Source organism: Bufo gargarizans, chromosome 6, assembly GCF_014858855.1.
Source record: "Bufo gargarizans isolate SCDJY-AF-19 chromosome 6, ASM1485885v1, whole genome shotgun sequence".
Classification (NCBI taxonomy): Eukaryota; Metazoa; Chordata; class Amphibia; order Anura; family Bufonidae; genus Bufo; species Bufo gargarizans.
The window spans coordinates 261,491,066-261,506,364 of record NC_058085.1 but is presented as its reverse complement, the minus strand read 5'-3'; the positions used below and the strand labels follow the sequence as shown (position 1 = coordinate 261,506,364).

Below are 15,299 nucleotides of genomic sequence, written 5' to 3'. Positions count from 1 at the left end.
GCAGAAGCGCAGAGTACCGTCAGGTTTTGGGATGAGGACTATGGGGCTGGCCCACTCGCTCCTTGACTCCTCAATCACCCCTAACCTCAACATGGACCTTACTTCTTCTGAAATGGCCTGTCGCCGGGCCTCCGGTACACGATACGGCTTTAACCGTACCCTGACGTGGGGCTCGGTGACGATGTCATGTCGGACTACCGAAGTTCGACCAGGAAGCTCAGAGAATACGTCCCTATTTCGACTCACCAACTCTTTGGCTTCCTGAGCTTGTTTAGTCGACAGACCACCCGCTATCTTTACTGCGGAGGTGCCCTCCCGGACCTCGGGTGGAGCTGGGATCTTCCCCGCAGACAAGACAGTGCTTGGGCTGTCCCCAATGAGACACTCCCTATCTCTCCACGATTTCAGTAAATTTACATGATATACCTGTTCTGGCTTCCGCCGGCCTGGCTGGGATATCTTGTAATTCACTGACCCTACCTTCTCTTTCACCTCGTAGGGACCTTGCCACCGTGCCAAAAACTTACTGTCAATGGTGGGGACTAGCACCAGTACCCGGTCACCCGGGTTAAATGTCCGGACCTGGGCACTCCGGTTGTATACCCGGCTCTGTGCCAGTTGGGCGGCTTCCATGTGTTCCCGGACGATTGGTAGGACTGTCTCTATACGGTCCTGCATCTTTTCTATATGCTCTATAATACTCTTGTGGGGGGTGGGCTGTTGCTCCCACGCCTCTTTTGCGATGTCCAGCAACCCTCTTGGCCGTCGACCGTATAATAGCTCGAAGGGCGAGAATCCCGTAGATGCCTGGGGCACTTCTCGCACTGCGAACAACACGTACGGCAGCAACAGGTCCCAATCCTTTCCTTCTTTGGCTACGGTTCTTTTAAGCATAGTTTTTAGGGTTTTGTTAAAGCGTTCCACTAGTCCGTCGGTCTGAGGATGGTATACGGACGTGTGCAACCGTTTAACCCCTAAAAGCTTGCAGAGCTCCCTCGTCACCTTAGACATGAAGGGCGTCCCCTGGTCGGTCAGGATCTCTTTTGGAATCCCCACCCTTGCGAACATACCCATGAGTTCTTTAGCTATGAGCTTAGCAGAAGTATGACGTAGTGGGATCGCTTCAGGATATCTGGTGGCATAGTCTAAGAACACCAAGATATGCTGGTGCCCTCTGGCCGACTTGTTTATGGGGCCTACCAGATCCATCCCTATTCTTTCGAAGGGGACCTCGATGATGGGCATGGGTACTAGGGGACTGCGATAGTGGGGCTGGGGGCTCGTCATCTGACACACTGGACAGGATTGGCAAAACCTTTTGACCTCCTCATAAACCCCGGGCCAATAGAACCTTTGCAGAATCCGCTCTTGGGTTTTTTTTTACGCCCAAATGTCCTCCCAGCACGTGGGAGTGGGCCAAGTCCAGTACCACACGGCGGTATGGCTGGGGTACCACCAGCTGCTCCACTACCTCGTGCTGCACTTTGTCCACCCTATACAGCAGGTCCTGGTTAAAAGCCAGATGGGGAAACACAGAGTCGGCCCCTGGGTGCTGAGCCACCCCATTTACCACTGTCACCCCTTCCCTCGCCCGTAATAATGTTGGATCCTGGAGCTGGGCGGTCCCGAACGTGTCACGGGATACCTCCAGGTCCGGGATGGACGGGGTTTCCACGGATTTGCCTGCCAACACCTCTAGGGGAAACCTATCGGGATGACACTCTACGGGTGATGTGGTGACCCCTACAGCTGGTATCCCTGCATCGGGATCCTCGGGCACTGGGCCCGATTGTCGTCTGTCCCTAAGGGAAGGCATATTGCTCTTCCACAGAGTCCAGAACAAAGGAAAATCCCTTCCCAGTATGGCGGCATAAGGGATTTGGCGTCCCACTCCGACGACATGCTGCACCTCTTTGCCCAACACGGACATGGTAACCCTGGCAGTGGGGTACTCCCGGCGGTCCCCATGGATACAGACAATGGACAGGGTTTGCTTCTCTGGGAGTGTCTCAGACACTAAGGACTCATGCACTAGGGTCACCAGGCTCCCAGAGTCCAGCAAAGCATTAATCAGATGCCCATCGACCAAGACTTGGCACAGAGGTGGCATATCGGTGGTCGGCCTGGCATCCGCGGTACATACAGGCCGGGCAAAGAAAGAGGACCGGCGAGCGAACCCGCAGTCCATGGGTTCAGGTGTTTGAGGACAGTTCGCTGCCCTATGTCCCAGGCCGTGGCAGTGCCAACATTGAATCCCCATGGTCCCTCCCCGGTCTCTCTTTCCTGGAGTAGGACTAGCCTTCCCCCCCCTTTGTGGTTGGGTCCCTTTTTCCGGATCCCTAGCCTGAGAGGGAGCCCGACGGGATTCCTGCGCCTGCGTTGAGTCCCGCACCAAGTCCTGGGTTGCCACATACCTCTCGACAAGGCTTACTAACTGATCCAGGTTGCCGGGGTCTCCCTGACCAACCCAGCGCTGTATGGCCCTTGGCAGTGTGCGCACCAAACGATCAACCACCACCCGTTCCACCATCTGCGAGGGGCTCAATGTCTCAGCCATTTTCTTACCAGGTGTAACAGGTCATAGGCCTGGGACCGAGCAGGCCGGGACTCGGAGAAGGCCCACCGGTAGACTCGATGTGCACGCACATAGGTATTAACCCCAAGACGAGCCAACACCTCCCCCTTCAGCCTCTTATAGCTTTTGGCTTCCTCCTGACTGAGGTCGAAGTAGGCCTTTTGTGCGTCTCCCACAAAAAATGGCGCCACTACTTCGGCCCACTGTTCTGCCGGTAACCTTTCCTGTTCCGCAGTGCGTTCGAAGACCATCAGGAACGCCTCGATATCCTCTTCGGGGCCCATCTTTCTTAACGCTGAGCGCACCTTATCCCGGGCAGCAGGTAGGATTGCGGTCCCCCCCGGGACGGCTTGTTGTTGTAACACCCGCATGGACTCCTGCATAGTCGCCAGTTGCTGGGCCAGTAGACTATTCAACTGCCGCTGATCTCTCAGGGCTTCCTCATGTCTCCGAGTAGCCTCCTCATTACTTTGCACCAAGTGTCTAATAGCCTCCTCCATCTTGTCTGGAGCCACAAAACTTGCTGGCTTAATATATGACATACAGTCCAAACAGCACCATTTTCAGCCTCACTGCCGTTTGCCCGCATCCTCCACCAATTGTGGGGATCCGCTCTGGTAGGCAGTGGTAGCGAGTGCAGTATAGAGGCAACACAGAATGGTCTTGGTGTAAAACACGATGCTTTGTTTATTCACACGGTGCACACAAGTGAAAGACGGTGCAGTTCATAGGGAGGGTGATCACACACAACAGCAAAATAATAATTCAAACACAGCAAGTCCCTGCTGCAGGCTACTTGAGGCCTGTTTCAGTCACATAAAGCAAAGTCTATTTAAAGCCAGGAGTAATGTCACCTTTTTCACAGCCAGAGAACACAGAAGCTTCACATTGCACACCACACCCTTGTTGCTGGTCAGGTTTTAACCCTTCCCTGCAAAACCTGGCCTGGACCGTGGGGAGACAGGCACCCGCCCGCATATCTGCCTGCTCCCAATAAGAGCCGGCCCAGATCCGCTGTGTTAACAGCATAACCGCTGCAATATGCACTTTTCTGGCTCTTACTCCACCGGTGCCAGGACCCCCGGTGGCACGTACCTGCCGTCTATTACCACCCCAGGTATTCTCCTACACTCCTTAGCTATGAGTTTGGCTTATGTATGTCGCAGTGGCACCGCCTCCGGGTACCGAATGGCATAGAGGAGGACGATCTAGATGTGTTGGTGCCCTCTAGCGGACTTTCGTACTGGGCCTATGAGATCCATAGAGATTCGCTCAAAACGGGACCTCGATAATCGGGAGAGGCACCAAGGGGCTCTGGAAATGTGGCTGGGGGCTATTTATCTGGCAGGTTGGGCAAGACTTACAAAACTCTTCTACCTCTCTGAACACACTGGGTGTCACGAGGGTATCGAGAACCACGCCTGACTCCGTTATACCCGGGGTCAGGAAGTCGCAGCGGTTGGCTGCACGCTCTATTTAAGATAGGGCTGTTTTCCTTATGGTAGCTTTCTGAGTTTGCTTTGCAAACCCTTTTGGCTCACTCAGGGATCCGTAGCTCCTTCTCCTCAGCTGTTCCTTGTCCAGCACTCCCAAACCTCCTTATATTCCCCTCTCACACTTCTCTGGTTGCCAGAGATAGAGCTTCCTGCCTGGACATCTATCCTGACCCACTGGAGCTGTGTTGCTGCGTTCTCTGACTGTTGATTCAGAACGCTACCCTCAGGATCCCTGTTGGACCTTTGTGGACTGCTGTGGTCGTCCACCTGGGTGTTTGTGTTTGTCTGTATTTGTCTGTCCTCTCCCTGGTGTTTCCCTCTTAGTGCAGTGGTGCGGACTAGCGATCCCACCGGCCCGTTCACTATCTAGGGCTCATTTCAGGGAAAGCCAGGGTTTAGGCACGTGATCGCCGCACGGATGAGGAACCCGTCTAGGGACGTCAGGGCAGTCAGGTGCCAGCCGCAAGGTGAGTTAGGGGTCACCACCTTTCCCTCTCCCTTGGGCAGGGCTTTCCCTGTTTTCCTCCCTGTGCGTGACACCGGTCATTACATTATCTCTGGCCCTTATTTTGCGTAGGTAAAAAAATAAATAAAATTTTTTTACCTACTTAGAATCCAGTATGGATCAAATTGCTGCTCTGTCCAAACAACTTCATGGCCTGTCTTTGGAGGTGGTAGGATTGAAGGCGTCGGTCCTCCAGCAACAGCAGCAATTACAACTGACCGCAAGCCCAGCGGTTGCTACCGGTAACCAGGTTGTTGCGGAACCCAAGGTCCCTCTCCCTGACAGATTTTCTGGGGGAAGGGACAAGTTTTTGACATTCCGTGAGGCCTGTAAGTTATATTTTAAACTGCACCCTTACTCCTCTGGTAATGAAGATCAGCGGGTGGGGGTTGTTATTTCCCTGCTGCAGGGGGACCCGCAGTCCTGGGCGTTCTCTTTACCTACTGATTCCCAGGCTCTTCGGTCAGTGGATGAGTTTTTCGGGGCCTTGGGTCTCATATATGACGACCCTGACCGAGTAGCACTGGCGGAATCAAGATTACGGAGACTCTTACAAGGAGAACGGCCGGTAGAGGAGTATTGCTCTGAATTCCGTAGGTGGGCTACGGATACCCAATGGAACGACCCGGCTCTCAGGAGTCAGTTCTGCTCTGGGTTATCCGAAAGGGTTAAGGATGCGCTTGCATTATATGAGACCCCCTTTTCCCTTGATGCGGTTATGTCCCTTTCTATCCGTATAGAGAGACGCCTTAGGGACAGGTTGAAAGAACCAGAGAGATTGGTAACTCCTCCCAAGCAGCAGTTAGTCTGTACGGACTTAGACGAGCCTATGCAGCTAGGAGGAACTACTCGTCAGGTCCGTCCTCCTGAGGCTCGCCGTAGGTGTGGGGTTTGTTTTTTTTGTGGGGAGAGGGGTCATTTCATTAATGTCTGTCCTTCTTTCCTCAGAAACAAAAGACCGTCGGAAAAACTACTAACCCCAGGCTGTGTGGAGGATGTCAGCCGGGGGGTATACGTCTCCTCCATACGTACATCGCAATTTGTGTTGCCAGCGGTTATTATTTTTGGTGATAAGACGGAGACTATTTCTTTCTTTTTAGACAGTGGAGCAGAGGTAAATTTGATAGATGCCCATTTTGCCCGCACTTTGGGTTTGTCTCTCTGTACGTTACAGAGACCCATTCCCATATTCGCTATTGATTCTGCTCCCCTGTCTCAGAGAAACCTCACCCACATTGTTCATAATTTACAACTTCGGGTAGGGGACCACCATAACGAGATGCTTTCAGGTTATGTTCTGGAGGGGCTTCCCACTCCGGTGGTGCTGGGTCTTCCCTGGTTGGTAGCGCACAATCCAGTAGTGGATTGGCAGGCCAGGGAGATATTGGAGTGGAGTGAGCAGTGCAGAGAAAATTGCTTAAGTAGCAATTGCTTAGTCGCCTCCATAACTACCCTACCTACATTTATTTCTGATTTTGAGGATGTTTTTTCTGAAAAGGGTTGTCAGAAGTTACCACCTCACCGTCCTTATGATTGCCCGGTTAACCTTATTCCCGGCGCAAAATTACCCAAGACCAGGTTATATAATCTTTCGGGTCCAGAGAGACAAGCCATGAAAGATTATATCTCCGAGAGCTTGGCTAAGGGACACATCAGGCCCTCTTCTTCACCCGTGGCTGCAGAGTTTTTCTTTGTTAAAAAGAAAGATGGGGGCCTGCGTCCTTGCTTGGATTTCCGCGAATTAAATCGGATAACCATCCGAGACCCATACCCTCTTCCTCTCATTCCTGACCTGTTTAATCAGATTGCGGGTGCTAGGTGGTTCTCCAAACTTGATCTTAGGGGGGCCTACAATCTGATTCGTATTAAGGAGGGGGATGAGTGGAAGACAGCGTTTAACACCCCTGAGGGGCATTATGAAAATCTAGTTATGCCTTTCGGTCTGACCAATGCTCCTGCCGTCTTTCAACATTTCGTTAATGACATTTTTAGTCATCTAATCGGCAGGTTTGTGGTAATATACCTAGATGATATTTTAATTTATTCGTCTGATCTGAAAACACATGAGGTGCATGTCAGACAAGTACTGCAGGTCCTACGGACGAATGAATTATATGCTAAGATTGAAAAATGTGTCTTCGCCGTTCAGGAAATACAATTCCTGGGTTATTTTTTATCTGCTTCAGGTTTCCGTATGGATCCTAGGAAGGTCCAGGCAATTTTAGATTGGGATCTTCCTGAGAACCTCAAAGCACTACAACGGTTCTTGGGCTTCGCGAATTTCTATAGGAAATTCATTAAAAATTATTCACTTATTGTAAAACCGCTTACTGACATGACTAGGATCTGATTTTTCTAAATGGTCTGACGCCGCTAAAGTTGCTTTTTCCTCTCTAAAAGAGAGGTTTACCTCAGCACCTGTACTAGTCCAACCTGATGTCTCTCAGCCTTTTATTGTTGAAGTTGATGCGTCAGAGGTGGGAGTGGGGGCGGTGCTGTCTCAGGGTCCGTCTCCTGGCAAATGGCGTCCTTGTGCTTTCTTTTCGAAAAAACTATCTGCAGCAGAAAAGAACTACGATATTGGCAATAGGGAACTATTAGCTATTAAACTTGCGTTTGAGGAGTGGCGTCACTTCTTAGAGGGGGCAGTCCACCCCGTCACTGTGATTACGGACCACAAAAATCTCCTGTACCTCGAATCAGCTAAGCGTCTCACCCCTAGACAGGCTAGGTGGTCGCTATTTTTTACCAGGTTTAACTTTGTGATTACCTATCGTCCTGGGGCAAAGAACACCAAGGCTGATGCACTATCTCGTTGTTTCCCTGGAGGGGGTAATGTGAGTGATCCGGTGCCCATTCTACAAAGAGGAGTGGTTGTCTCTGCGGTACACTCTGTTTTGGAGGGGAAGGTGTTAGAGGCCCAGGGGGACGCCCCGGTCTCTTGCCCCTCAGAGAAATTGTTTGTACCGTTGAACCTACGTTTCGAATTATTAAAGGAACATCATAATTCGGCACTTGCTGGGCACCCGGGTAGTAAAGCAACCTTGGAGCTATTGTCTCGTCATTTTTGGTGGCCAAGGTTGCGTCAGGATGTATTGGATTTTGTGTCTTCTTGTTCTACCTGTGCGTGCGCAAAAGTTTCACATACACGTCCTGCAGGGTCTCTATTACCACTCGTCATTCCCAATAGACCGTGGACACATCTGTCAATGGATTTTATCACTGACTTACCTTTGTCTGCGGGTAAAACAGTTATTTTGGTAGTAGTGGACAGGTTTAGCAAAATGGTACACTTCATTGCGTTACCCGCACTACCTAATGCTAAGACTCTTGCTCAGGTATTCGTCAGTGAAATCGTGAAGCTTCACGGGGTCCCCTCCGATGTTGTTTCGGATCGGGGTACCCAGTTTATTTCTAAATTTTGGAAAGCTTTTTGTTCCCGTTTGGGGGTACACTTGTCCTTTTCCTCAGCTTTCCATCCTCAGTCGAATGGACAGACTGAGCGTACCAACCAAAACCTTGAGACATATCTGAGATGTTTTGTGTCTGAAAACCAAGAGTTGTGGTCATCATATTTACCGTTAGCTGAGTTTGCCATAAATAATCGTCGTCAGGAATCCACTGGCAAGTCACCATTTCTTGGTGCATATGGTTTTCATCCCCAATTCTGTACTTTCAAAGAGGGGGGGTCTTCTGGGGTTCCCGAAGAGGAACGTTTTTCGTCATCTCTTTCATCGGTATGGCAGAAGGTGCAAGCTAACTTGAAAAATATGGGAGGTAAATACAAATGCATGGCTGATAAGAGACGGTCGCCAGGTCCGGACCTAGGAGTGAATGACTATGTGTGGTTGTCTACTAGGAATATTAAATTGAAGGTTCCCTCTTGGAAACTGGGTCCTAGGTTTATTGGCCCTTACAAAATTGTAGCCATCATCAACCCCGTGGCTTTTCGCCTGGAGTTACCTCAGACTTTTAAAATTCATAATGTTTTTCATAAGTCGTTACTCAAAAAATATGTTCCACCTCTAGAATCATCACCGCTGCCACCCCCTCCTGTTGTCGTGGATGGTAATCTAGAATTTCAGATATCCAAAATTGTTAATTCTCGTCGGGTCCGCCACTCTCTTCAATATCTGGTGCATTGGAGAGGTTACGGTCCCGAGGAAAGAATGTGGGTTCCTGCGTCTGAGGTAAACGCCGACAGGTTAGTTCGGGTTTTTCATGCCTCTCATCCTGAGAGACCTGGTCCTGAGTGTCCGGAGGCCCCTCGTAGAGAGGGGGGTACTGTCACGAGGGTATCGAGAACCACGCCTGACTCCGTTATACCCGGGGTCAGGAAGTCGCAGCGGTTGGCTGCACGCTCTATTTAAGATAGGGCTGTTTTCCTTATGGTAGCTTTCTGAGTTTGCTTTGCAAACCCTTTTGGCTCACTCAGGGATCCGTAGCTCCTTCTCCTCAGCTGTTCCTTGTCCAGCACTCCCAAACCTCCTTATATTCCCCTCTCACACTTCTCTGGTTGCCAGAGATAGAGCTTCCTGCCTGGACATCTATCCTGACCCACTGGAGCTGTGTTGCTGCGTTCTCTGACTGTTGATTCAGAACGCTACCCTCCGGATCCCTGTTGGACCTTTGTGGACTGCTGTGGTCGTCCACCTGGGTGTTGTTTGTCTGTATTTGTCTGTCCTCTCCCTGGTGTTTCCCTCTTAGTGCAGTGGTGCGGACTAGCGATCCCACCGGCCCGTTCACTATCTAGGGCTCATTTCAGGGAAAGCCAGGGTTTAGGCACGTGATCGCCGCACGGGTGAGGAACCCGTCTAGGGACGTCAGGGCAGTCAGGTGCCAGCCGCAAGGTGAGTTAGGGGTCACCACCTTTCCCTCTCCCTTGGGCAGGGCTTTCCCTGTTTTCCTCCCTGTGCGTGACACCGGTCATTACACTGGGCCAGTAAAACCGCTGTAGTATCCGGTCCTGCGTTTTCTGGCACCCCAAGTGACCCCCAAGAACATGTTGGTGGGCAAGCTCCAACACGATCTTGCAATACGCCTTGGACACCACCAGCTGTTCAATATGCTCACCCCGTAGTTGGTTTACCCAATACAGCATTTCCTGGTGAACGAGAAAACCGGGAAACATTTACTCGACCCCAGGTTTTTGTGGTTCACCATCAATTATTACAACATTTTCCCAGGCCTGGAATAAGGTTAGGTCCTGGTGTTGTGCGGTTCTGAAATTTTCACCGGAGACATTGAGGTCTGCCAATTCAGGACCCAGAGGCAAGTCCTCAACGTCTCCTACCAACACACTCAGCGGGGTTGTCTCCCCTTCTTCCACCGAACTAGCGGTCACCCCTACCACTGGCCCTTTGGCCTTGGGTTCCCAGGGTTCTGGCCTCCTGCCCAAGCTAGGCCACTCTGCTGAAGTTACCCCTGACTCAGGAGCATCAACAACTCTCACAGCCGGCCACAGGGCCAGGAAGCCTGGAAAGTCTCTCCCTATTATTAGTTCATAAGGTAAAGTGGTGGCAAAGGCCACCTCGTGGGTCCACTTGCCGCCTCCCGTGAATAGAGACACCAGGGCAGTGGGATAGTCCTTTAAAACTCCATGTATGCACACAACCCTGATTTTTCGGCCAGTATATTTGTCGGGCCGCACCAGGGTAGCTCTTACCAGGGACACCAGACTCCCTGAGTCCAACAGAGCACAGGTGGTTATTGTCTACAGTCTCTGGGATACCTGATGCACACAGCTTCCTGAAACCCACATAATAAATAGCCTCCATGCAAAATTGATACCAAAATCTTTTTTAAATACATGATTAATGCATAAAAAAACACATAAAGAAAAAAATCGGGGAAAAAGATAGCATCAAATGAGACTCCCCAAATGAGGACCAAGAGGGAACCGCAGAGCCTGCCAGCCACATCAGATGGAAAGTGGAAAATAAAAGAACAGTACCACTTAAACAAAGCCCCTTGTGTAGATTACATAATTGTTAAGGCAAAAAAAAAAAAAACATACAATGAAACTAGATGAATAAGTTAGAGGGGAAAGTGGAGTATCAAAAAAATATAATACCATGTGTGGCGCGCCGACTCTGCAGCCACCTCCTCCCAACGCCATATCGCCTCACAGGCTTCTCCCGGGGATACAACGAGTACAACGAGTTGCGGTATCCATAGTTAGTCTCCATGGGTTTGCCCCGATGGGGACATTCGGCCCTTACGTGGCCATGCTCCTGACACCGCCAAAATACTATCGGAGCCAGGTCTAGGGGGTACACCCCGGGCGGGCTTGGTTGGCACAAGTCTCTGGGTCTGGGATGGAGATTGCAGGGGTTTGGCTACCTCCCTCCCAAACGAACCCCCTTTCAAATTCCTGGTAGCCTCATAGCATTCCACCAGGTCCACCATCTCAAGGGCATTACCAGGAGACACCTGGCTGATCCAGTGCTGGAGGGGGTACGGCAAAGCCCTCCAGAACACATCAGCCAACAGACGGTCCAACATAGCAGTGGTACTCAGCGCGTTAGGTCGCAGCTATTTTTGCAACAAGTGTAATAGGGTATAATACTGGGGCCTCGCGGGCTCAGCCGGGTTAAACTCCCACTGATGCACCCGCTGGGCCCGGACTAATACATTCACCCCCAGTCTCGCCAGGATCTCACCCTTTACTGTCGGGTAATCAGCTGTTTGATCATCCGGTAAGGCAAAATACACCTGCTGGGGTCCAGACACCAGGAATGGAGGGACAACCTCAGCCCATTGCTCCGAGGTAGCTTCTCTCTCAAGGCTACCTTCTCGAGGATCGCCAAATTGGGCTCAACGTCCTCTGCGGGGGTCATCTTGGGTATCGCCTCACGGACCGCTTTGTGGATGCTCTGGGATGCTCCTGCTGCTTGTAAAGCCATCATTTGCTGTAACAGCAGCTGGTTTGTTTCCTGCTGTTGCTTATTGGCCTCCTGCTGTTGCAGGTTAGCTTCCACGAGGGCCTCCACGAAGGCTCTGTACATCATTACATTAGAAACATCCCCCACTTAATTTGCATGTGTTATAAGTTCTGAGTTGTTTGTCAAAATTATGTATATTGTGTGATTACAGGGGTTCCCTTTTCCCTCAGTCCACCGCAGGCGTTCCACGGAGGATTTAGAGGTGGTGGAGGTCTCCATAGAGGAGGAGGAGGGAGGGAGAGCAGACAGGACCCTCCTAGAATGTGGATGCCCCTCCCCCACCTGATGTTGGCGAAGTGGTGGAGGTGGCAGCAGAAGAGGCAGGACCCTCCCATCAGCCGGATTTACCCCCCAGCTCATGATGAGGAGGATGTCACCAGCCACTTCCAGGAGGGTAAATATGTGCACACAGCAATATAATTCTGTATACTGTACATAACATATTCAGAAACATTAACCCTTTCTACCCCAGGCCAGTTTTCAACTTCCTGCTCAGGCCATTTTTTTGCAAATCTGACACGTGTCACTTTATGTGGTAATAACTTTAAAAAGCTTTTACTTATCCAGGCCATTGTGAGATTTTCTCGTCACATATTGTACTTCATGATAGTGGTCAAATTGATAAAAAAAAAAAATTTTGTATTCATCAAAAAATAGCTAATTTACCAAAAATTTTAAAAATTAGAAAAATTTCAATTTATCTTCTTTTATAATAGATAGTAATACCTCCAAAAATCATTAATATTTTACATTCCCATATGCCTACTTCATGTTTGGATCTTTTTGGAAAAAAAAATATTTATTGGGGACGTTAGAAGGCTTAGAAGTTTAGAATCAAATCTTTAAATCTTTAAGAACCGTTTCAAACCCCAATTTTTTCAGGCCAGTTCAGTTCAGTTATAAAGTCATTTTCTGGGGCTTACATTGTGGAAACCACCCATAAATCACCCTATTTTAAAAACTACACCCCTCAAGCTAATCAAAACTGATTCTACATACTTTGTTAACTCTTTAGGTGGCCCACGAGAATTAAATGAAAATGGGAATGAAATTTAAAAACAATCACGTATTTTAGCAGATTTTAAATTTGAATAGATTTTTCTGAAACACATAAAGGGTTAACAGCCAAACAAAACTTAAAATCTATTACCCTGAATCTGGAGTTTACAAAAACTCATGTATGGTGCTTCAGAGTGGAAGGAGCACCATATGGCGTTAGCAGAGAGCTTGAATGATAATTGGGAGCTATGTTGCATGTGAGGACACTCTGAGGTGGCCCTACAGTGGAAACCCCCAAAAAGTGACCCCATTCTGGAAACTACAACCCTCAAGGAATATACTGAGCATTTTGACCCATCAGGCATTTCACAGAATTAGAAAACGCTTGGCTGTGAAAAATAAAAACACATTTTTTTTCCAGAAAAATTTGCTTTACAGTCACATTTTTCACTTTTACAAAAGGTTACCGCATAAAATGCAGCCCACATTTAGTTCCCCATTTTCCCCAAAATGTGCCAACACCCCATATGTGCTCAAAAAATGATATATAGGAGCATGGCAGGGCTCTAGAGTAAAGCTGCCAAATATGAATTTTGATGACAGGCATGAATTGGCAGACATGTATTTTAGGTGTCATGTCGCTTTAAATGAAAAACCATGAAAAAGTGACACCATTCTGGAAAGAGCACCCCCTTACGAACATTTTAAGGGGTGGAAAGGGCACTTTTGACCAGTTGTCTCATATAAAAAATTATGTATTGGTTGGAAAGTGGATATGCAAGCGAGGTGGACTAAATCAGAGATATAAAGTGGAAATATTACAGGGAGCATAAAGCATGAAATTACATTTATTCACCATGGATGAGTGGTAGATTTTAAAACACTACTTCATGCACGTGCCAGGTTTTTCAGGGCACATTTCGCAGTGGTAAATGGTGTCCTTCCTAATACCCCTTTTCGAACAAACTCTGCATCTTTTTTGGGTCCTTCCTTTTCTTGCTGTCTGGGGTACTTCCGCTGGGAATCATCTGGAACAGCTGCAGATGAAAAAAAAAAAAATCAGTGCAGCAATTCTGGATGTTCTTTTTCTTTCTTCTTCTTTTCTTCTTTTTTCTTTTCAGCATGAAGGGGGTTAAATCACAGTGGTGTGCACCACAAGTCCCAGCAAGCCACAAGCAGCACAGAAAGGTACATAACCTCTCTAAATGCAGTCACCAGCTAGAATGGCTGCATGCAGGGAAGTTCTGCCTTTTCCTGTACAGCTACAGCCCTGCCATAAGCAGCACTGGCAGGCGACCCAAAACACTGATGTCCCCTGCCTCACCTTGGAGTAGACAGGTGATGACTTTTTCATCGTCGGTCATCGCCACATGACACCCACTGCCCATCACCCCCTGCAGCTCAGGAGCTGCGATGCGCATGTGTAAGGAATCCGACTCAGGGGCGTAGCTAAAGGTTCATGGGCCCTGGTGCAAGAGTTCAGCTTGGGCCCCCATTCCCTCATTGCTTTGTGGCCAGGGGCAGGGAAGTACATTGACTTCCTGCTGCCTGAGGCAAAAATTTTAACTGCACCCCCCACCATGCCAAATTCTTGACATAACACCTTCCCTCCAGCCAGAGGTGTAACTTGACCAGCATGCACCTTCTATAAAACAGGTGTCTTCTCATGTGGTACAAGGGTCTTTGGGGCCCCTCAGGCTCCTGGGCCCAGTAGTGACTGCTACCTCTGCACCCCGTATAGCTACGCCCCTGGAATCTGGCCAATAGCAGCGATTCGGGCTGCAAGGGGACAGAAAAATCTCCTGCAGCCCTTAGTTAACATGGCTGCCTGCCCGGCAGAGCAGCCTTTGCACCCCGATTCCCGAACGATTATGCCTGATGGCCGGGTGTTCGTTGCGGCGTAATAGTACGTAGCTGCGCAGCAAGTCACGTCCCGCTGCGCTGTACTATTACGACACTGGTCGGGAAGGGCTTAAAACGGCCAACAATGAGGGGACAACACAAAGTACACTAATAGAAAACAACACTGGACAGTAACTTTGTAATCTAAAAAAAAACATTAACTAACTAAATAAATGACATTATACTCTACTTAACTATTACTAACTAACCATCTATATAATTAGCATAAATATAATTAACTAACGAATTGAGATGTAAATCGGCAGTGCTTAAACAAATACTGTACACAATGCACTAATTGCCTCTTAATCTGAATTGCAAATAATTTTCATATTTTTTTAGTAAATGTAAAACACTCCTGAACAAGATGCAGCAGGAGAAGAAAAAGAAACATGCAGGAGACCCAGGAGCAGCAGCAGAATCTGGCACTGAAGGTGCGCTGCAACTAAATTAGATGCAGGAGTTGTGTGACCTGCACGAGAGCCATGTTTGGCTCCAACTTTTGAATAAATAGTTTTTGCAGTTAAAACGTGTGCGTACTTTTTTAATACTGTTATGTTTTCATGTAATTTAAAATAAGGTTGCAGTAAGGCCCTTTTTGTCCGTGGCAAACTCACCAGGATCAGGACAGACAGCAGCCGCGGGTAATGGTAATGGTGGAGTATAAGACCTACACATAACTCAGCAGGATCAGGACAGACAGCAGCAGGTAAAGGTAATGGTGTAGTATAAGGCCTACACATAACTCAGCATGATCAGGACAGACAGCAGCAGGTTCTTTGCAGCAGGAATGTTTCCCCAGGAATGGGCCCCCACCAGATTGGGGCAACACCACAAATAAACTTAGACACCTCTGACAACAGCAAGTTCTTTGTTTG

The 15,299-nt window shown here is 49.0% G+C and overlaps 1 long non-coding RNA gene across 1 annotated transcript in view; it reads left to right on the top strand.

The window, feature by feature from the left end:
- Nucleotides 1–14,887, top strand: part of LOC122940290 — a 36,126-nt gene extending 21,239 nt beyond the window's left edge. The window contains exons 2-3 of the long non-coding RNA XR_006390263.1: nt 11,672–11,914; nt 14,764–14,887. This is a non-coding gene — a long non-coding RNA (uncharacterized LOC122940290). The remainder of the gene's footprint in view (nt 1–11,671; nt 11,915–14,763) is intronic.
- Nucleotides 14,888–15,299: the final 412 nt, after the last annotated feature.